Source organism: Aedes aegypti, chromosome 1, assembly GCF_002204515.2.
Source record: "Aedes aegypti strain LVP_AGWG chromosome 1, AaegL5.0 Primary Assembly, whole genome shotgun sequence".
In the NCBI taxonomy this organism is placed as follows: domain Eukaryota; kingdom Metazoa; phylum Arthropoda; class Insecta; order Diptera; family Culicidae; genus Aedes; species Aedes aegypti.
The window spans coordinates 260,243,159-260,267,170 of record NC_035107.1 but is presented as its reverse complement, the minus strand read 5'-3'; the positions used below and the strand labels follow the sequence as shown (position 1 = coordinate 260,267,170).

Below are 24,012 nucleotides of genomic sequence, written 5' to 3'. Positions count from 1 at the left end.
GAAATCCCTAAACTTCTTTCTTAACCCTACAGTCAGTGACATAAGTTAGTAACCAAATGCTGTTTTTCCATACAAAATGCCCAAGTTTGGGGTGCTGTATCTCAGCTTCTGGTAGTCCGAATTGGCTGAAATTTGGATGACAAACTACAAATAACTTGAAGTTTTGCCTGTTTTTTTCAGAGCATTGTTCAAAGACAATAGTAAGTAACCGAGAGACTTTTTAATTTAATTCGAAAAAGGTAAGTCGTGGAAAGTTGGTGTGTTCTGCAAATTTGTGTGACTGAAATTGAACAACTTTGTGGAACAGACCAACTTTCCACGACTTACCGTTTTTCAATCAAATTAAAAAGTCTCTCGGTTACTTACTTTTGTCTTTGAACAACCCTCTGAAACTCTGTGTAAAATGACTGCAATGTAATAATTCCCTTACAGGCAAAACTTCAAGTTATTTGTAGTTCGTCATCCAAATTCCAGCCAATTCAGACTACCAGAAGCTGAGATACAGCACCCCAAACTTGGGAATTTTGTATGGAAAAACAGCATTTGATTACTAACTTATGTCACTGACTGTATCTCGAGCTGTTCCGTCCAAAACATCCTTTTTGTATTATTCCGGAAATGCTGCTGGAATTTCTCTTGCAATTTCTTTATGATACTACAGAAAATCTTTGGGGAATCTTCTCTGTAAGATTCTTCAGAGAAAACCTTCTAGGATTCTTCCAGAAATATCTCGGAGATTCCTCTTAGATTCTTTCGGAAATCCTTCTGAAACTATTATAGTTATCTCTCTGATCACTCTGTGATTCTTCCGAAAATATTTGTTCTTTTGGATCATCTTGGAAATTTCTTTTGGATTTTTATGGAAATCCCTCCAGGTTTTTTTTTCCGTAGAATTTCCCTGGAATTCTGTCGGAAATGTTTCTATGTTTGCTTTCCTGAGGGATGGAATTCTTTAAAAATATCTGGAATTTTTCTGAATATCTTTTGCAGATTTTTCTAGAAATCTCTCGGAGTTTCTCACAAAAACCGCTCAAGATTCCTACCGGAAACTCATCCAAAATTATTATATTGAACCCTCTGATTTTTTTTCCATAAATCCATCAGAAATTCTTTTGTAATTGTCCCTGGGACTTTTATGGATATTGCTCTTAGATTCTCCCAGGATTTTCCCGATTCTTCTGGTATTTTCCCAGTAAACAATTTGAAACTGTGGTTAAATATATATTCTTTCACTGTCAGATTATTCCGTTCAAATTCTTGGGATTCTTCAAGAAATCCAATCTATTTTATGGAAATTTAAAAAACTACAACAAAATTACTATGCAGTCATTCCATGAAAAACCGATCGAGTGGGTTACCGAATTCCGTGAAAATTTGCTATTATGTTTCTTATCCGAAACCTGTTTTTGGATTGTTTGAACGTGTTTTTGGATTTTTTGATTAGAGTGACCATTTTCAAAAAAAAAGTGACCAGAAAAATCACGACTTTGATAAAACTTTTGAACCGCCTGGATGATTTTCAATTTATTGGACGAGATGAAAGCTAAAGATTTTGACAATTCAAGAAAAATATAAAATTTAACTTTTTTTTAAAATGAAATAAAATAAAACCCGTTCCCGTTTTTTCGTGTTTTTAAGGCCTCGGGACAATAGGAAATAGCTCCTTGCTGTTCCCATTTTATCTTGAAAGTTCAGAAAATTTTACGTTTTGAAAATAAAAAATCAGTCATTTTTTATCGGCACACTGTAGGTCTCAGCGCATAAGATCTGTTTATTTAAAACAAATCATAACTTTTGAATAGCTCAACCTATTTCCAATATTTTTTATGAAATGAAAGCTTAAGATTTCAACTTTCTAGAAAAATTATAAAACCCTAAAAAAATAACATGAAAATGCATAAATATTTCTGGTTTTTTTTTATGTATTTTCATGTAAATTTTTTTTTAGAGGGAACTTTCAAAAAAATGGGAACAGCAATAGCCCCTTTTGTCCCGAGGCCTTTTAAAACACGAAAAAACGATTTTTTTTAATTTTTTTTCATGTAAAAAATCAATTTTTGTAAAAATTTATATTTGTCTTGAAAAGTCAATATTTTTAGCTTTAATTTCGTCCAATAAAATAGAAAATCGGTCAAGCGGTTCAAAAGTTATGATTTTTCAGAGAATAAAAATTTTGCAAAGTCGCGATTTTTCTGGTCACCCTATTTCGGAAATGGTCACACCAATCAAAAAATCCAAAAACACGTGTATCCATTTTTTTGATTAGGAACAAAATATCATTTTTTTTTGTTTGGAAATCCTCCTGGACCTTTCCTAGAATTCCTTCTTCAACTCTATCGGAAATCCTGTTTAAGTTTTTCCAGAAATCTTTCTTGGGAAATTTCGAATATTCGCTTGGAATTCTGATATCATGATACAATCTTCCTATGATTCTTAGGGAAATGTTCTTGATTTATTAGTTATTTATTAGTTAATTTTCATTTTTTATTTATCAGTTTATCTTCAGAAAATCACTCTTGAATTCAAATGGAAATCCCTTAAGAAAACTTCCGAACAGCCCTCTGGGACTCTTAAAAAATATCACTAATATTCTTACGGATATCTTTCTAATACTCTTACCAAAGTTGATCTGAAATATTTCCTGAAATTCCGTTTGAAATTCTTCCGTAAATCATTCAAGAGTTCTGGGCATCACTCTGAGAATTTCCTGAAAAACTTAATGGGATTCTTCCGAAGAAGAAAGTTTTCTTTTGGATATCACAATGAAATACATCCATAAATCCATTTGTAATTCTTCCATAAATCCTCATGGGTCTGTTTCAGATTCCTACAGAAATCCTCAATTAGTTCTTCCAGAAACCCCCCAAAATTCCTTCCTAAATCTTTCTGTGATTCTTTCGCGAATCATCCCAGGTTTCTCCCGGAATATTCTCTGAATAACTCTATGATTTTACAAGAAAAAAATCTTGGATTATTTTAAAAATACCTCTGTTAGTTTTCCGGAAAACACCAAAAAAAAAATTTTGAAAATATTTCTGTGTTTTTTTCCGATATTCTTTAGAAATCTTACGGATATCCTTCCAAACATAAACATTTTCTCAGAGGAAATTCCCCTGAGACTGTAAATTGAATCACTCTGAGTTTCTTAAAAAAAATCTTCATCTTCCTTCTTCCGGGATTTTTTAGCATTTCCTCTGAGATTTTTTCAAACACCCCTCCAAATCTCACTGAGATTTTTCCGGGAATCCCTCAGTTTTTCCGTATATTCCGTATATCCCTGGGATTGTCCCGAGAATCCCTCTTAAATTCTTTCGGTACTCCTTTTGAAATTCTTTAGGTAATACGTATGAAATTCTTCTGTCGTTCTTCCAAAAATTCATCTGGAATTGTTCCGTTCGGAAATCCTACTGGAGTTCATCTTGAATTATCTATGGGATTTTTGAAAAGATGCTTGTCGCTGGGATTTTCCGAAAATCCTCATGGCATAGTTCGGAACATTCACCTGGATCTATTCCTAAAATCCTTCTGAGATTGTTCCGGAAATATCTCAGAGATTCTTCCAGAAATCCCTACACTAACATTATTTCTGATTTTTTTTTTCGGAAATTGTTTTAGCTATCCCTCTGATATTTTCCAAAAATCCTTCTTATTCTATAGTAAATCTCTATGGGACTCTTTCGGAAATCTTTTATGAATTATTATGGAAATCCTGCCTTCAATATTTTAAATGCTCAAGGAAATTTCTCTGAAACTATAATATTTAAAAATTTACTATTCATTCTTTGAGGTTCTTCCGGAAATCCTTCAGAAATTCTGGAAATCCTGTTAGAATTCTTCAGAATTTTTTGGAAATCGTTCTGGTACTCTTCCAAAAAGCCCCTTTTATTTTTTCCACAAATCTAGCTAGAATCAATCCAGACATCTTCTTGCTATTACTTCAAATATTCGCCTAGAAATACCTCTGTGGTTCTTGAGAAAATTCATCTCAGATTGTTCCGAAAACTATTCGAGAATGTTTTCGGAAATCTCTCCGGAAGTCGTAAAACAATCTCTCTGGGATTCTTCCAAAAATTCATCGGGGAATTTTCCGGTTTTCTTTTTTACTTACAGGTATCCCTTAGGAAATCTTCCAGAAAACCTTTAGGTGTTCTTAAAGAAATTCCTCATATTTTTGCCGTAAATCCCTCTGAGATACTCTCGGATTTTTTCTGGGACTCTTCTAAGAATTTGCTGTGGAACATTTACGGAAATTTTTTTTGAAATTCACCGGAAATCGTTCTGGGATTCTGCCGGATATCTCTTAGGAATTCATCCAAAAATCCTTTTGGGCTTATTCCGACAATCTTACAGCAATTCTCACGGAAATCTTCGAAAATTCTTCCAGAATGATTTCTGGAAGGTTCCCAGCAAGTTTTACCGGAAAAAAATCAGAAGGATTTTCGAAAGAATCCTAGTGGCATTGCCAGAAAAATCTTAGAGAAGCCAGATAATTTCAAAATAATTTCTGAAAGAATCCCAGAAGACGAATCCTTAAATGATAACCAGCAAAATTCCAGAACATTTTTTGGAAGAATACTCGAGGTTTATTTAGAAGAATCCCAGAAATATTGCCGGAAGAATCTGAGAGGGATTGCCGGAAGAATGTGAGAGGGATTTCCGGAAGAATCCTTCAGGAGGATTTCCGGAATGATTCCCGATGAATTTCCGGAAGATAGCTAATGAGATTTCCGGAAGAATTTAAGGAAGTATAAGTCATTCTTCTAAAATTGAACTAGAAGAGTCACAGGGGACTGAGTTTGAACATGAAAATGATGCCGTCCCATGCCAAGTTTTGATACAAAAACTGAAATGTCCCACAATACGGGTATCTCCGGTGGTATTCCTATATTATTTCAGTGGTTCAGAAGAACCAAAGTAGTCATTCATCTAAAATTGAGCTAGAAGAGTCACATGTATTCAAAATCATGAAGATTGAGCTGCCGCATGCCTCTCTTTTGGTGCTCAAACTTAGTGGTCCCATATTACGGGTTTCCCGGTGGCTATTCCGGGGCTCCAAGAGAACAGAATAGCCATTCGTTCATGCTTTTGGCAAAATACATCCAAACTTTAAAAATCATAAGGAATTGTACACAATTTATTTAGTTTTGGGGCATACATCCGAGTAATTTCATCGAATTGTCCAGATTGGCCACCTTCCGCGACTCCAGGAACCGGACATGGACCACATGGACCATACTGGACCATTTTTTTCAGGAGATGTGCAACGGTAATTGGTTCTTTATTACAGACTAGTGGTCCCGGCAAACTTCGTTTTGCCATCAAGTAGGCTGTTGAAAAACGTCAAGAAATTCCCCATACAAATTACACCTTAGTCTTCTCCCGTTTTTCCGATAAACCCGGCGACTTTCCCAAATTTTTTCTTCGCACGAACACGTCGCATCCCTTGAGGGGTGCAACAGTGAAAATCTTGCGGTAATCCGTTGGACCGTTCTCAAGCCATTTCGTGACATACAAACACCACTCCATTTTTATTTATATAGATAGATAAATTGTATGCCAAAATATCTATCAACCGAATAGTACCGATGTGAATTACATAGACAAAACTGGGGTGGAAACTTAATTTTCCATCCGGGTTTCCGGAACTGGGTATGAATTACTTAGGGATTTGAGAATCTCTATTCACAGTCCACGTGAATACCTATTCAACAATATGAGGACGATGTCAAAGGTTGTCAAAGTAAGGGTCTCCCAAGGCATTTTTTTCAGATGTAGCAGGTTCCTGGTGGCCACAGTGACCAAATCCGGATCTCCGGGTGGGTTTCTGAAACAAGACATGTGTGTCTTTTATTTAAGCCCAACCAAACTAAATTCGGTCAACACGTTGCTTTTAACGAGCTATTTGAATTTTCGAGTCGAAAACGACCCTAAGCCACAATTTGTAACTTTTTTTTTATGGAAGCTCCGCAAAAATAAAATTTCCCACAATACAATAATTGTCAGAAAATTTCAAATTGCTAGGTTAATTCAATCAAAAGTTACATTGATTTGAATTTTGAAATGGGTCGAAAAAGACCCAAAGTTCTTACTAAGGTTAAATGTACCAAACAAGAATGATAAGCTACTTTCTGGAAGTTTCTTGATGGGGATGTAGACAATTCCATCATCGCCAGGGGTTTTCATATTTTTGATTTTTGATATTCGGAAAAATCCCAGAACGGTTTTCGGAAGAATACTTGAGGTTTCTCTAGAAGAATCCCAGAAATATTTCCGAAAGAATCTTAGCATCTGAGAGGGATTTCCGAATCTACTAGGAGGATTTCCGGAACAATTCTCGACGAATTTCCGGAAGGATTTCTGGAAGTATATAAACGAGTCACAAAATAATGTCCGGTATCATCTCAGAAAAGTTCCCGGAAGAATCATCGAAACAAACCTGAAGAATTTTAGCTAGATTTCTGGGAGAATCATACAGGAATAACCGGACAAATCTCAGAGGGTTGTCCGGAAAAATCCTCGAAAAATATTCCGAACAATTTATAAATAATTCATAACAACATAACTCCAAAAGAATCCAAGAGGAATTAAGTAAGAATTACAGAAGCATTTCCTAAAAAATCAACGAAGGTTTTTTGGAAGCTTCCCACAAGGATTTCTTGAAAAATACCGGAACAGTTTTCGGAAGAATACTCGAAAGACATCTTGAAGAATTCCAGCAGGATTTTCGGATTAAATCCAGAGGAAAATTCCTAGAAGGTGTGGCGCGACATCATCATTGCCACCAAGATTGCAACTCACCAGAAAGCAATAAGTTGGATTAACAACAGCCCTATTTTCTATGGCAAAGCTACGTATGGACAAAATTGAAAAACAAATCGTACGATCTGTTTTAAAGTTACGCCCCTTTGATGATTTAAGTCTTCAGAATGAAAGCAACTCACAGCGAATTCTCACGTCACGTGATTTTCAGAACAAATACGTCATCAAAGCATGATTCAGAGTTGGTTTAAAACAACAAAGAACAGTCTATGTTTAAAAGAAGGTGACATTTATTTAATAAAAAAATAATTATGGTTGAATCATATCAAGAAAGAACACGCAATGTTTGAAAGAAGGGTGAATTTGTGCTAAACATATCAAAATCTTCAGTGCAAAAATGTATTCCAATAGTGCAACTCAAAAGAAAAACTAATATGTGAAGGATGGTTTAGTAATAAAATACTGTTGAAAATAACTTTCCTTATATACTTTGGTTCATTCAATAGCATAGAATCCTTGAATAAAGTGTAATTTTGTATCAATTGATTCCAAAATAAGCCTGCTGTCTTCAGAGGGATTCACCAGAAACGTAAAAAAGAAGTCATCCTAAGAAATTCTTGGTTTCAGACTCATTATGTCAAACGACTTTATGCCAAATGACCTTGCACCGAATGTCCAAGTCGGAGTCCAAACTGTTCATTGGCAAAAATTGAATTTTTGTTTGTGTGAACTATTATTCAGTTCACAATTACCTTTTCGAAGGGTTTACTAATGGAGAATGGTAAACTGTTTGAACGATAGCTAGAAACTCCTGCAATATATCTACCAAGAATGATAAGCTACTCTGAAAGTTTCTTGATGAAGATGTAAAAAGATCCGTCACCCCATGGGCTTTCATATGTTTGAATTTTGAATAATAGTTCTCACTTCTTCTAAATCAGTCTCCCAAGAATTTTTGAAAACGTTTTCTTGATTGAGAATGCTTTCAAAATCCTGAGTTACTTGATTTCGAATTGAACTTGCGAGTCTTAAATTAAAATTGTGCGCACATTCAAAATTTTCAAAATTATTGTCTCTTAATAGAGCAAAACGTTTCTTGATTTCTTTCTGCAAATCCTGCCATATAATTTTCAAAGTAGGATCGCGAGTGCGTTGAAATTGCCTTCTTCTCGCGTTTTTAAGACGGATAAAGAGTTTGAGATCATCGTCTATGAAACAAGAGCATTGTGAACAGCAAGTTATGTTTGCAAAGAAATGTTAACATCAAGATTAGAGTCAATACATGTTTCATATGTATTCCAGTCGACTGGAAAATAATTGAAAATGGAGCTGATAGGATTAAGAATCGCTTCATGGGATATTTAAAATATAACAGGGACATGATCAGAATCAAAATCAGCATGAGTAATCAGTTGGCTACAAAGATGACTAGAGTCGGTTAAGGCCAAATCAATCGTAGAAGGGTTTCGAGAAGAGGAAAAACATGTAGGGCTATCAGGGTATTGAATTGAGAAATATCCTGAAGAACACTCATCAAATAAAATTCTGCCGTTGGAATTACTTTGAGAATTATTCCATGAACGATGTTTGGCATTAAAGTCACCAATGACAAAACAATTTGACTTCTTGCGAGCCAATTTTCGCAAGTCAGTTTGGAGCAAATTAACTTGCTGCCTTGAGCATTGAAGAGGCAAACAGGCAGCTGTGAAAGTATATTTACCAAGCTGTGTTTCAACAGAAACACCCAATGTTTCTAAAACTTTGGTTTCAAATGACGAAAAAAGTTGTTTTTTTACAGGCCTATGAACGATGATTGCAACCCATCAAGTCGATCATTACGATAAACAAAAAACTTGGATCTCTTTTGGGTTTGGATCCAGGCTTCAAATATGTTTCAGTAATGACTGCTGTATGTATGCACAAAATTAATTGAGATTTTATTTTCGGATAATAATGGCCTAGGGAGCACCGTGAGGCTGCGAGCGCGTTAATATTCATAACTGAGCGACTAACGATTGCAGTTGCAGCACGAATCAAACTCGGAATTGACAGGTGGCAATTCGGACGAATGGTGACGGGAATCGCGCGATCCTAGACGTCGACGTCCCCTGGGTTCGACGATTGACGTCTACAATTGTTTGTGGAACCCTCAGCTTCCAAAACAACAAGGTTTTTTTTTGCAAATAAACGTGTTTCACCGTTGGAAACGAGACTTGCTGAATGCATTAGCCGCCGAATTAGCATATAGAGCGAAAATGGATCGTGCTTATGGGGCAGGTCAAGCGTGACAACACGGGACTAGAACGTGAACCCGTGTGCCGTATCGTGAACGGCGCGGGAGAAGATGAATCATCGTGTGTTAATCGACTTAGTTAACTAACTTGGTGCCATTTTGGGGTTGATTATGCGGTAATAAATAACCTGTGGGAGTGACGGGTGACTCATTCGCTATTATTAGTGGATGCGGCACCGATAAAAAGGTGCTAATTTTGAGATATTCTTATCGTGCTTAGTCACTTGAATATTGTTTTAAGACACGATACTATAGAATGATTTTCTTTTTAAAACCTGAGAAGCATTCCAAGGATGCCTTCAGAATACTGAGCATGATTTCTTCAGGAAACTTAGCAGGATTCCCTTAGAATCATGATCAGGATTCCCCCAGATATTCTCTCAGATGCCTGAGCAATATTCTCTCAGAATCCTGAGTAAGTTTCTCTCAGAATCCTGAGGAGGATTCTCTCAGAATCCTGAGTAATTTTGTCTCAGAATTCTGAGAAAGGTACTTTCAGAATCTTGAGCAGAGGTCACTGAAAATCCTGAGCATGATTCTCTCAGAACCATGATCGAAATTATTTCAGAATCCTGAGCAGGATTCTCTTAAAATCCTGAGCTGGATTCCCTCAGAGTCCTGAAAGGGATTCTCTCAGAATCCTGAGCATGATTCTATCAGAACCATGATAAGAATTTTCTGAAAATCCCGAGCAGGATTCTCTCAGATGCCTGAGCAGGTTTCTTTCAGAACCCCGGTAAGGGTTCTCAAAATTTTAAACAGGGTTCTATCAGAATCCTCTTCCAGATTCTTTCAAAAATCTGAACAGGAATCTTGAATGCTGAACAAGATTGTCTCAGAACCCAGAACAGGGTTCTCTCAGATTTTTTCAAAAGATGTTTTCTAAATCCTTTATAAGATTTTCTCTTAATCCTTGAGAGGATATCCAGGGAATCTTGAAGCGAATCCTGTGCAGGATTCTCTCGGAATCTTCAAGAGGATTCTTTCAAAATCATACAACCAAATTAGTCTAAAATCTTCAACGGCAACGGCAAATATCTACTGAATTCTTCTGAAACTTGTGTCTATTGCTGGCCAACGTGACTGAAAAAAAACAACAGAAGTTTCTTTATGTGATAACCGGTCATTGTCTTCCCAGTTAGACAAGAAAAAGTTCTGATCCTCACGAGAAATGGAATTTCTTCCGTATCTTTCGCAATGACATTGCCCATTCCATCGAATCTGCAAACAACGAACGAGCAGCGAACGTGGTCTTGTTCCACCTTGTCCGATAAATTGGTGTATATAGATATTGCAAACAACCACCATCCATCGATTGATATCAATTAAAATTGATAAAGCATCTTTCCACATGACCGTTTGCGACTGTTATTCGGTAAGTTCGACACTGTTCGACACAATCGATTGACTGGCTGCCCTCTGCTGGCATCATGAATATCATCATCGATGGGAAGGCAAATGTTTGGCTTCTCAAGAGTTGATTGTTCTAATCGAATGTCGTTGTAATTGTACAATGATTGTTACGTGAAAATTATAAGTATTGTAGAATTTATTAGAATGTAGAGGAACAAGATTGTTCCATTAGTTTTGGTGTTAGCGGTAAACGCGCAGCTATTCAGCAAGATGCAGCGAGTTCGATTCCCGCCGATCGAGGATCTTTTCGTGTGGTTAGTTTTCTTCACTTTCATGGACACAGAGTATTTTAGTTCTTTCCAGGATATACCAACGTAAAAATGGTTAATTGGCAAAAATATCCAGATAATCACTTTGGAGAAAGAACACAGCTGAGAAGCAGTCTATGTCCCAGTTGAGACATAACGCCAGAGAAAAGATCTGTTGTCTCTAAATAATTTTTCTCGTCAACTTGGGAAGGTCGCACTAATCACATGAGCTTCCTCGTGATGTCATCATTCAGCTTTGGGGAAAAAAAAAGATAACCATTACGCCAGTCCAATACGGTGGAGAATGCATCAACACCATCAAACGAAGCTAAAAATCGCCAATTTTTCACCTAATAAGCTAATTGACGCCACGACGGAGGCTATATTTGGAGAGGGTTGCGGGCAGATAAGATAGGATTGTTTTCGATGAAGAGGTTGTGATGCCGTTGAATAGGGCCTCACGTGTTACCCGGGACAATTTTAAAAGCGAGCTCAGTAAACAGACTGTGTTGTGAGATTTTCTACGTTCCACTGAAGGTAGAAGTTTTCTTGGGAGTAAATTTGATGCTTTCTATCTTATTTTCAAACGAAATCCATTTGGGAATTTCAGCCTGCTTCTCAGCTTGGTATTCTTGTGAGTACCATTTTTCAAGTTCAACACAATTTTATGATGTTTCAAAATTTTTATCTTGAGATTAAAAATCATCAAAACTTTTTAATTTCATAGCCTGAATTACAATTTAATTTATTTTGTATAAACGAATTTCTCTACGATTTTCATTTGAATTTAACCCTTCAAAGGAGTGGACGACTTCTTGCACTCGTTTGCTCATATATTTTGTTTCAATTAATCAATTCTGATGTGCAGAGGGTTTGTTGCACCTCCAGATGCATCTACAAATATTCGGATACCGGTAACTCATCGGGATACAAGGCCTTTTCCACCATCAAGTCTAGTGAAAATCAATGCTATAGATTTGAAATTTCTTTTATACTGGGAATAAAAGTCTGGACAGTTTCTGGTGAAAATACTGGAAGATTTCTGATAAAAATCCTGGTAGGATTCTAATGCAGCCATTCCATGAAAAACCGATCTAGTGGGTCTCCGAATTCCGTGCAAATTTGCTATTTTGTTTCTTATCCGAAATAAGGATACACGTATTTTTGATTTCCGAAATAGGATGACCAGAAAAATCGCGATTAAGCAAAATTTTTAATTAAAAACAAAAATTATAACTTTTGAACCGTTTGACCGATTTTCAATCTTTTTGGACGAAATGAAGGCTAAAGATTTTGACTTTTCGGGAAAAATATAAAATTTCACAAGAATTGTGTTTTTACATGAAAAAACTCAATAGTTTCCGTTTTTTCGTGTTTTGAAGGCCTCGGGACCAAAGGGGCTATTGCTGCTCTCATCTTTTCTTAAAAGTTCAGAAAATTTTACGTAAACTGTCAAATTTTCAGCGATGTATGTTTTTTAGTTTTTGAGATATATTTTTTCGAAAATAAAAAATCAGTCATTTTTCATCGGCACACACTGTAGATCTCAGCGCATTAGATTTGTAATGTTTAAAAAAATCATAACTTTTGAACAGCTCAACCGATTTCCAATCTTTTTTTATGGAATGAATGCATAAGGTCTCAACTTTTCAGAAAAAATAGAAAAAAATAGAAAACTTTGAAAAAAAAATTTTTTTTTACATTAAAATATATGAAAATTTCTTAAAAAACTAGAATTTTTATATTTTTTTACGTTTAAACATATTTTTATCAGATTTTTCAATTTTGTCTGAGTAGTTGAAATTTTAAGATTTCATTCCATACAAAAAGATTGGAAATCGGTTAAGCTGTTCAAAAGTTATATTTTTTTTAACATTACAAATCTAATGCGCTGAGACCTACAGTGTGTGCCGATAAAAAATGACTGATTTTTTATTTTCAAAAAAATATATCTCAAAAACTAAAAAACATACATCGCTGAAAATTTAACAGTATACGTAAAATTTTCTGAACTTTCAATAAAAAATGAGAACAGCGATAGCTCTTTGGTCCCGAGGCCTTCAAAACACAAAAAAACGGAAACTATTGAGTTTTTTCATGTAAAAACACAATGTTTGTGAAATTTTATATTTTTCCTGAAAAGTCAAAATCTTTAGCCTTCATTTCGTCCAAAAAGATTGAAAATCGGTCGAACGGTTCAAAAGTTATATATTTTTTAAAAATAAAAATTTTGCAAAATCGTGATTTTTCTGGTCACCCTATTTCGGAAATGGTCACCCTAATCAAAAATCCAAAAATACGTGTATCCTTATTTCGGATAAGGAACAAAATAGCAAATTTTCACGGAATTCGGAGACCCACTAGATCGGTTTTTCATGGAATGGCTGAATGAGAATCTTGCAAGAATTTCTTAGAAACCTGGAAGTATTGTAATGAAGATCATGATTTCAGATGAGACCTCTGCAATATTTCTGATGAGAATCCTAGAAATTTCTGATAATAATCGTGAACAGATAATATGCTTAGATTCTGGAAGGATTATGAAAGATTCTGTTGAAAATCTAGGATTATTTTGATGAGAATTCAAGAAGAATTCTGGTGAAAATCTTGCTGAGAAGGATTCTACTCAGAATTCTGGAAGAATGAGAGGATTATTATTAGAATCCTGCGAAAATACTGATTATATTTTTTAAAGAATTCAACAAAAAAAGTTAAGACGGGTCTGAGGTGAAATCTGAAAGAATGCTTAGAGGATTTTAAGGAAAATCCTCCCAGTATTCTTTTGTGAAGCCTGAGAGGCTTCTGATGCGAATTCTAAAAGCATTCTGAATCTTTAAAGCATCGTTTTCAAACTTGGGTTCCACAACCTCCTAGCGCTAGGCGCTAACAGGCCTCGCTTTGTCTGTACTATGAAAAGCGAGCTGACGAGACGTTGGGGGGTCGCGAAACCCAAATTTGGGAAACGGTGCTTTAGAGGATTCTGATGAGAATCCTACGATGATTCTGATTAGAATCCTGCAAGTATTCTGATTAGAGTTATATTCTGATGAGAATCCTGAGAGGACACAGATGAGTATACTGATAAAAATCCTAGAAGGCCTCTTATGAAATCTCTGGAATGTATCTGATAATCTGCTTAATGGTTTCTGATGGAAGGTTTCTGATGAAAATCCTGAAAGAATCTCTTTGAGCAAACCTGGAAGAATTGTGATGAAAATCATGATTTCAGATGTGACCTCTGTAGTGTTTCTGATGATAATCCTAGAATGTTTAAATAATAATCGTGGACAAATTTGATACAAATCCTGGAAGGATTATGATGAGAATTCAGAAAAAATAATGTTGAAAATCGTGGATCAATTTTAATTAAAATCCTAAATGATTTCAGATGAGAATCCAGAAAAGATAGTGGACATACTGGAAGAGTGTCGGTAAGAATCCTGGAAGGATTACGATTAGAATCCGAAGGATAATGATGCCAATCCTGGAAGGATTCTGTAAAAAGATTCAAATGAGAATCCAGGTCGAATTCTGATAAGAATCTTGAAAGGATTCTGTTGAGAAATCTGGAAGAACTCCATTGAGAATCCTGGAGCATTAGATGAAAATCTGATAAGAATCCTGGAAGTATACTAGAGATAATTGTGGAAGGATTTTTATGAGAACCCTAAAAGGATTCGTATAAGATTTCCGTAGAGATTTTGTTGCATTCTGATGACAATTTTGAGAGGATTGTTATTAGAATCCTGAGAAATTTTTTATCAAAATCCTCAAATTTTAAAGACTATTTTTAAAGAATTCTTATCAAAAATTTTAGGTGAGTCTGATGTGAATTCTGGAAGGAGCTGATGAAATATCTCAGAGGATTTTAAGAAGATTCTTTTGAGAAGCCTGAAAGGATTCTGATGTAAATTCCAAAAGGAGTCTGATTTGAATCTTTTGAGGATTCTGATGAGAATCTTGAGACAAATTTGATGAGAATCATGTTAGAAATCTGAAGTGAATCCTGCAAAGAATTTTATAAAAATTCTGCGAAAAATTTAATAAGAATCCTTAAAGGATAAACCTGCGCTACGGCATAAAACCCAAAATGCACAAAACTATTAAAATGTTGAGAGTTGACTTATGTAGACATACCAACAAAAGAGTGCAAAAAAGTCATTCAAACCTTTCAACCCCTAAGATCCCGAGACGAAGCTTGAATCTTCAATGGCCGCAATTAGGAGACCACTAGATCAAATAATTTGAAATTAATTTTGAAGTAAATGCGATTAGTTGGTCTTTCAATCCTTGGGTGAGACATCCCCCTGACCCCTCCTCTTTTCGAGGAACGGAAAAAGCATGGACCCCAGGGGTCCAAAATTGGCCTCAACCGGAAACCTCAACATTCAAATGAGCTAGAATCTGGCAATGAGAAATTTGATTGAGAATTCATCCGCTAGGTAGCGCTATCGACAATCAGGCTCTTCACTTCCAGATAGCCTTGATCTATTGAACAGCTTTGCCAAAGACACCAACCTACGCTGATAAGGGTCTTAAGCTGAACACAATTGAAGAAAATTTGCTACTAGCACCACCTAGCGCATAAACTCTTAACCATATTTTCATCTCCAGATAGCCTTCAATGTACTGAATAGCTGATAAGGATCTTCAGATACAAACGATTGAAGAAAAATCGTCAATACCCAATCAGACTCTTACATAGCTCTTGATTTGCTGAACAACTTTGCCGAAGACACTAACCTTCTAACTGATGAGGATTTTGAGATACAGATTATTGAATAAATTTTGTCACTAGCGCCACCTAGCGGATGAATTCTCGATCAGAGTGTTCATGACCAGATAACCGAATAACTTTGCCGAAGACACCAAGCTTCTAGCTCATTTGGATGTTGAGGTTTCCGTTTGAGGCCAATATTGGACCCCTCGTGTCTACGCTTTTTCCGTTACCTAGAAAAGAGGGAATGTTAAGGGGATTGTAAGACCAACTAACCACATTTACCTCAAAAGTTATTTCAAATTAATTGATCTACTGGTTTCCGGAAAATTTAAGGTTGTCCCTGGATTTTGAGGGTTAAGGGTTAATTTAGGTATTTGCTCAAATGTACAATCAGATATTAATCCGGAAATTTCATCAGAAGTTCATTCAGATATTTTTGTACAGACTTCCTGAGAAGTTTTTTCCAAGCATTCAACCTGGGAAGACTACAGAATTCACCTGAGAGATTCCATCCGAACTATTTGAGATTTTTTGTTTTCAAGAAAGTTCCAATTTCCAAGAACATTATGTAGTTACTCTTCCATAAATTTCCTATAAAATTTCCGTTAAAAACGTTATAGTGAATTTAATAAGTAATTTCTCCACAGATTTCGGTATTTCTAAGAATTTTCTACAAAATTGTAGCTCAGGATTCTTTAAAATTTATCTAAGGACAGTTTTACGAAACATACTAGATATTCTCTCACAAATTCAAGAATTCCTCCAGAAGTAAGTTAACAGTTTTCCTAAGTCTTAAAAAAACTTTTTAGGTATTCTCCTATGGATAGTTTAAGAGAGATGTCATAGCAATTTTCTTTCAAAATTATTGTTGAAGCTTTGAAAAAATCCGGAGAGTATTTCTAAATTTACTTTGGATTAAACATGTATGTGGTAGAAAGTAACTCTACCCCCCTTTTGTATGTTATAAACTGCTACAAGGGTATCTGGGAGGAGTCCTGAATTCTCGAAGAAGTTCCAGGAGATTTTTGTAATTAAAGGTTCTCTGAAACGTTATCGTCTTAAACAAATTGTGTTGATTTGGGGAAGATTTTCAATTGCTGGGAGAAACGAAAAAATCATTCGAATTGATGGATAAAATCTTGCAAAATTTTCTGAAGGAATTCCTCCCTCCCCTGAAGAGATCTATGTAAAAATGATTAGTAGAGTAACTAGATTGATTGATATAGCATTAACTGAAGTAACCTTAAAAAAATCTATCGAGATTTTACCTGAGAAACTACTCGAGAAATGTTTGGGAACTCTTTGTAAAATTTCTAAATGAACTTACTGAGAAATCCCAGGTTGAATTTCTTGAGGAACTCTTGGAAGAATTCCTCAAAGATTCCCTCCAATAATTTCCCATAACATCCCGGGAGTAAATATGAATGGATATGATAATGCTTGGAAAATCAATAGGAATTCATTTGAAGTCTCTAAAAAGAATCCCTACACATTTTTTTTTTTCAAAAATTCGGAAATTTACCTTTGTTGGTTTTGTTGGAAGAAACACTGTATGAATCAATCAATTTTTACCTCGAACAGTTGTTAGGTTTTCTAGGTTTGCGCTCTTATAAATTCGAGGTTTAGCTTCGATCCATCTTCATCTTAACTTTAGAGGAAGAATTGACGAAATGGGGGAAGAATGAGTGGGAAAATATCCGAGGAAAAACCTGGGATAGTCTCCGAGATCATTTGTAGAGTAATCTCTGTGGACATTACTGGAGATAGTTGCGTTAGAGTGCTCAAGGATTCCCTGAAGCAAGTTATGGGAAAAAAAAAAATCTCTTAGCATCTATGAAAATCACAGTTTTTTTTTATCTCTGAGAGAATTTTTCGAGATATTACTCTGGAAGAATTTGCAGAGGGATCCCTGATTAAGTCGCTGTGAACAGATCGCGTTGATTAGGAGGAGCCTTCAACTGCTGGAATAATTGAAGTATTATCTGGAGGAATTCCTTGAAAAACATCAGACGGAATCTCTGACGAGATTTATGTAGAAATGATCTGTAAGAATTACTGGAACGATTGCTGTAGTATTAACTGGTGTGAATTTTAAGGTTACAATGAAAGAATCCTCAAGAAACCTAACGCGATTTATCCGAGAAATATGTGAAAAATCCTAGTAAAATTTCTGAATTTACTTAGAGTAAGTAGAGATAGTTGCGTTAGAGTGCTTAAAGATTTCTCCTAGCAAATTCTGGAGAAATCTATCTTAGCATCCATTGAAAAATCTCAGGAAAAATCGCCTGGAGAATTATCAGAGAAATTTCCAGAAGAATTTCTGACTTCCAGAGAAGTTCCTAACGGAGTTCCTGAGTATGCTCCAGAAGAAATCTCCGGAGAAACCCCTAGAAGCTTTTCCTTGACGCATAACTAAATTCCTGAGAAACTGTGGACTAATCACATTACAGTCTCTGAAGTTTTCTCAGGAGCTTCTATATATTACATCAGGCTTGGCTGAAAGTGGAATAAGTATGATAAGTTAGAGACCATTTTGGTAAACTAGAGACTCTAGATATCCGTTCTTAAAGACAGAGACTGCATTAATATAGTGACATGGCCTTCTTGGTATTACTTTTTCACTGGGACAGAGCCTGCTCTTCACTTTGGTGTTCAATGAGCACTTCCACAGTTATTTACTGAGAGCTTACTTTGTCAAAGTTGTCATTATCGCATTCGTATACGTTCGGTACGTGGATACTATATGCCCAGGAAAATCAAAGAAATTTCCATTACGAAAAGATTCTGGACCGACCGGGAACCCAGACACCTTCAGCATGGCTTTGCTGGTACCGTAATCCGGGGGAACATTGATCATTTTTTTGAATATTTCTTAAATATTTCGTTTGAAAATGCAAATGTTGCAAATTTTATATTTTTAAAACAAGTACTGCCACCCATAGCTCGTGACTATATACTGCATTTTGTTTTTTGAAAGATTTAAGCATGTTTAAAAAAATGTTTAAAGTGATTTTTTGATTTAGCTGATATGGGGTAACATTGATCACCTATGTAAACAACGTTCGGTAATATTGAAAATATCGTAACTTACTTAAATCATGGCCCCCGAAGCCGAATATGAAGGTCAAATGCTTACAAGTCATTTACTTTTTGAGTTATTTTAAAATTAAAAACACTTCAAACCACGGAATACGCCTAAAGGTAGGCAATTTCCTAAGGGAATTCTACATTCTTTACAGTAATTCGTTAATATTGCCTAATTGAGCATACTCATAAAAATTTTGACAACGGAATCGTTTTCGGCGATGCCATTTTTAGTAAGAACCGTATTTTCCTTGCTCATATCGTTTGCAGAACTTATGTGAGACATGAATCTTCGGTAATGTTATCCTTACCCATTGAAATCATTGTTTTGAAAAGTTGACAAATTTACGCATAAGGTAAACGCAATTTGTGCAAAAATCTTCACTTTCATTAGCTTATGAATATAAGAAAGAGAAGCACCATTCGTGATTTGGAAATGTTCCATCAATAAATGATGATACGAACTTTTTACGAGATGAGTCATTCCGATCAATGTTACCCCGCTGATCAAAGATACCCCGGATTACGGTACTCGACTAAGGAATGCCTCAGCTATTTGGGCTCCGTCGTTTAATTACGTAACGCTAATGTTTCTCGAATCCCTTTTCCCTAGCGGAATTTGGGGCAAGTGTGCCATAGGGGCAAGTGTGCCACCCCTTATTTTTATAAAAACTACAAAATATATTTTATCTTTGAGCTTAACTATATGGTTCTAATAGTTCATAAAACGATGATCAACATTTGACGAAAATTGCTCTATTTTTCATGTATTTACATCGACTTTTGTAAGAACAATCAGATTTCAGTGAATTTTTATAAGATTTCGTTGTTTCTAAATAGCATGGTGAGAGGTAAATTAATAACAGATTTTTCAAACGTATTGTACATCGTGAAGCTATACAAAAGTGTAAGTTATTGTAGCATTTGGACGAAAAAAATATTTAGTTTCACATACGAAATCCATTTTGGTTGAAATCTATACTTTTTGGGGCAAGTGTGCCACCTATTTGGTAAACAAAAATGGTTGGAGTGAAATTCATAAAAATGTAAACATCATCCACATAATTATAATAATGAACCAAAATGAGGCACCAGTAGTGGTTTCTGAAGTGTAGAACGGGAGTAGCGAGCATTTTTGCGCCCAAAGTGATTTTTTCTCCAAATATTCGATAATAACATGGTTTTAGGCGTTTTAAGAACTGTTTAACTTATATTTATCAATATTTTACCGTTTTTTATTGCTGATCTAGTGTAATATTATACAGATCCTCCGTAATAAAAGGTTAATTCATATAGTTCATTGAATGATAACAAAAATAACCATTTGAGTCATTCTAATTGACTAGTAGAGAGTTCCGCATGTAATGACCCTTGTTATAAAGCATCCCCTTATGACGGTAAACTTAAAAATATTTTTTTAAATTATCAATAAGTCTCTGCTTTGTAAGTAATATCAATATGAAATAAAGAAATTTTTATGACAAGTAGAATTATATGTGATGTTCATTTGGTGGCCGTCTTGCCCCATATGGGTGGCACACTTGCTCCATAGTGTTGAAAATTAGGTAATTTTGGATGATTTTTGAGGAGCTCCAAAACTAATACTTTTTGAAATTATTTTCATTTTAAATGGCATAGTGCTTATGAAGAGATGCGAAACTAACATCGTGGGGCTAAATTGGTGGGTTTTTTAAGCTTTAGACAAAGTTAGAGAACAATTTGCTTAAGGTGGCACACTTGCCCCAAATCCCGCTATGTCACATTTTTTACAAGACTTTAAAAAGTTCACACTTTTCAAAACAATTCCTCTCAAAGAGTCACAAAGTCTATAGAGACTCCCTGTTACAAATGTTACGCCTCGTATCGAGCAATCAAATCATAACAGTAATCAATGAATCTCACTACCGCAAGACCACAATTGGGTTTGCTTTGCATCACAATTCAGCAACAATCACCGAAAACCGCAAAAACCTCCTCCCGAGCGACATTAGTAACGCTTCAATTAACTCGCGAAGGCGGTCGTTCACCACATCCTCATTCTCGCCTCTGGAATGTTTGTAAACATTGGCTGCTTGACGTTGTTGTCACTTCACTCAATCACTTTCCACCACCGTGGTGCACCGCGCAGCTAACTCGTGTCTTCACTCTCACTTTGATTCCATACCCACCTCCCGATGATGAGATAATCCCCAACCTTCAACGATATCCCGAAGAATTCGACCGTTTGCGAGAACGCTTCGATCGCGACAACCGTTGATTAGAACTTTCGGGGCGCGTTTCGGCAGTGTGTCGCGTCCCGAGCACACTCTCCCTCACTACTGCTGCGACGAGACCTGCGTTCCAGGACTGACTAACCCATTCAACCGGTGTCGACTTCAAGCGACGTTCTTACCTTCTGGGTAACCGTCCGGCGCAACAATACACAGTCACCACCATCATCATCATCATCATCGTCGTAGTCATCGCACTGGAGAATGTAGTCAGGAGTGGATTGTCGTGACTGATATAGATATTATACCTAGTAGTCACAGTGAAAAAAAAAACTTTAAATGTAATGTCACGTGATTTTGACTGCACATTAGTCTCGTTTGAACGGTAGAAATCAGTCAGCGACAGTTTAAAATCAGAGTTACCTTTTTGACATCTCACCACACTGAGTTCAATTTACACAAAGATTAGTGTTGCAACTAGAAGTGCGTTTACGTTTTGAGAGGATTATTGTTGCAGAACAGGAGCAATAGAATTCGCATACGTTCGATCAATTATACATGGCCAAAAATTACGTCGGCTAATAACAATTGACCAATAATAATTATTTTTTCGCTGTGATAGCCGGAGAGGTTCCATACGAGTTCACGAGCTGCGCACGGACGGTGTTGTACAGATAGATAGCGAGCGCTCGAATATACGCTTGATTGTCGGGCAATTCGCGACCGAACCAGCTGATATGACACCGGTCTTGATTGGACGCGAAGCGCGATGACGGTAACGACGTCATCCCGGAAGGTACGGAACGGGGGGTCCGACGATGAGTTCTAATTGGTTGAGAAAAGATTTACTAGAAGCATCAAGATTTTTTCAATGTATATACCGTTTTGTCTCAAATTCCGAACAGACTCATATTCCGAACACTCGGTTTTTGCATGGCGATTTGGTTGAAATGTTTCGTTGAAATATGTCACCAAACAACTAGAAAATGTTAATCAATTGCAATTCAATTTAAACGTCTCCAATATAATTTATTCCGCGGGAGAAGTGATGGTTGTCTAGTTTGAGACCAGTAGAACAAGCACAGATAAATTTATTTGCGAAACTATTCATTTGAACAGGATTTATTCGTGCTGTTCGGAATTTGAATCAAGATGTTCGGAATATGAGACAGAATGAGCACAGTGTTCGGCATTTGAATCAAAATGTTGTTTCATACTTTTACGTAAAAACAATACTAAAACTAATTAAATCAACATTATTATCGGTACACCCAATAGCTAGACCAACAGTTAGACTTTGCGAAGAAATTAAAATTTACACAAATATCAGCTAATTTATGCCATTCAGATGCATTTGAAGTCACTGTTGGCTTTAAGTGTTCGGAATATGAGTCAAAACGGTACAAGTCATCTTGATGATTTCAAAAATCTGTCTATAAGGAGGATCATAGTGGTGTTCGCATTTTATCGATACACACCTTGAAGGCATGTATCTATGCTACCAAGCTGAAAAAATGAGCATTCCTACATGGTTCAATATCTTGACCAGTGCTGTTATATGTACCGTTTTGATTCATATTACGGACACTTAAGGCCCCTGTGAAGTATAACCGATCGAAAAGCATGTAAATTGAAACATTATGTATGAAACCTGTGCGTTATCAAGCTACTAAAACACTTAACTTTCGAATGGTAGGTGAATATTTGGATTCCACTGCTTGGATTACCGTAAACCGGGGGCAAATTGATCACTGGGGCGAATTTGATCAGGTCGGTACCGAAAAACATTTCCTTCCAAGGATGCTGAAGGGTTCGTTGGCACCAAACACATTCCATGTTTTCAAGTTTATAGGTGCCTAATGATGATTTGGTACTATTTCATTTTAATAAGTGTCAGTTTTGCTAATAAATATTCACAATTTTTGAAGGTGTAAGCAATACAGTTGGAAATGTCGATGCTAAACAATCCACTGGTGCCATGCCTACATGTCAACTATAAGTGTTTAAAATGTTGTGTAAACTTCAGTATGAACTGCTGAACTCATTCTTGATATCATACAGTATAAAAAGTATAGTGTTTTGCTCATAAAATCGTTTATTCTCAAATAATGTGCTTATTTCAAGGGAAATTGCCTACATTTAGGCGTATTAGGCAGATTTTCAAAGTTTGATTTTGCAATAATATGATCAAATACTAGAGTTGTAAGATTTTTGGCATCATATTCTGATTCAGGAGACCCAAATTTAGTAGATAGGGAAGTTTTTTACTCATAATTTTGCTTTTTTTATATGGTGATCAATTTCGCCCCAGTGCGTCATTCTAATTTTTTGATATTAAAACTATTTTTATAATATGTTAAATTTTATTTCATGAAAAATCGATTACATGAACAGATAAAGATCAATTGAGTACTGGTTTTGCCGAAATTTATTTGACAATAATTGAATTCCGAAGGACAACACAGCAAAAAGTTATAAAATAGTTGATCTATTTAACGTACCTAAAATAAACAGAAATTAGTTATATTTCCATGATTCTTATTCCGGACGCAACCTCACTTTTGCTTCATATTACGGACACTTTGTTTCGAACTCTGGACAGCTCACCAAAAGCAAAAATAATATAATTAAATTAATAATTAGGATTCCCAGCCGTGAGAGCAACGTCAAAACTAGTTGTACATTGTAAAATTTCATGGATTGCTTATTTTACGGGCCTGGAAGTTGGGAACTTTTAAACTGAAAATTTTGAAACATTTCGAGTGAAATCTTTCCCATACAAAGTAGAGTGTCCGGAATTTGAAGCTGTCCGGGATTCGAATCAAAACGGTATGTGTGATAAATGTCATCGGAAAATGAGTGTTTCTGTGTGTCTCTGAATGACTATCAATTGGTCATCCTAGCTAATGCCATATTCCGCTTAAGCATGTGTTGTTGGCTTTTAAGGGGGCAGGATCCGTCATTGATTTCGGAATTTTCAAAAGCAGTTTTTTCGTTCAAAATCGAGAAAATTTACAGGAAAATGTGTTCACTGTATTCTATTCTCCTACCGAACCACAGTGAACAGATTTTCATTCAATAATTTTTAGTTTTGAACATAAAAACTGCTTCTGAAGTTTCGATGATGACGATGATTACGATGACGGAGCGTTGATCGTTAAATTTTTCCAAAATTTCGACATTAAACAGCACTGATCTTGATTTTATTATGACACCTTTAATGGCCGAAGGGTCGAAAGACAAAATATCGAAATATTTAAGTTCGAAAATAAATTGCGTAGTGGG

The 24,012-nt window shown here is 35.8% G+C and overlaps 1 protein-coding gene across 8 annotated transcripts in view; it reads right to left on the bottom strand.

Annotated features, from left to right (window-relative positions):
* LOC5576734 (myb-like protein A) overlaps window positions 1-24,012 on the bottom strand; it is a 571,099-nt gene that overhangs the window by 201,111 nt on the left and 345,976 nt on the right. Inside the window, exon 1 of one of the 8 annotated variants that reach the window (XM_021837664.1) lies at window positions 20,682-20,872. The exons of 4 other annotated variants lie outside the window; for them this stretch is intronic. The gene's annotated coding sequence lies outside the window, so the exon portion shown is untranslated. Of the gene's footprint in view, window positions 1-20,681; window positions 20,873-24,012 lie in introns of those variants that run through there. 3 more of the 8 variants (XM_021837663.1, XM_021837665.1, XM_021837667.1) reach the window with 3 other exon arrangements.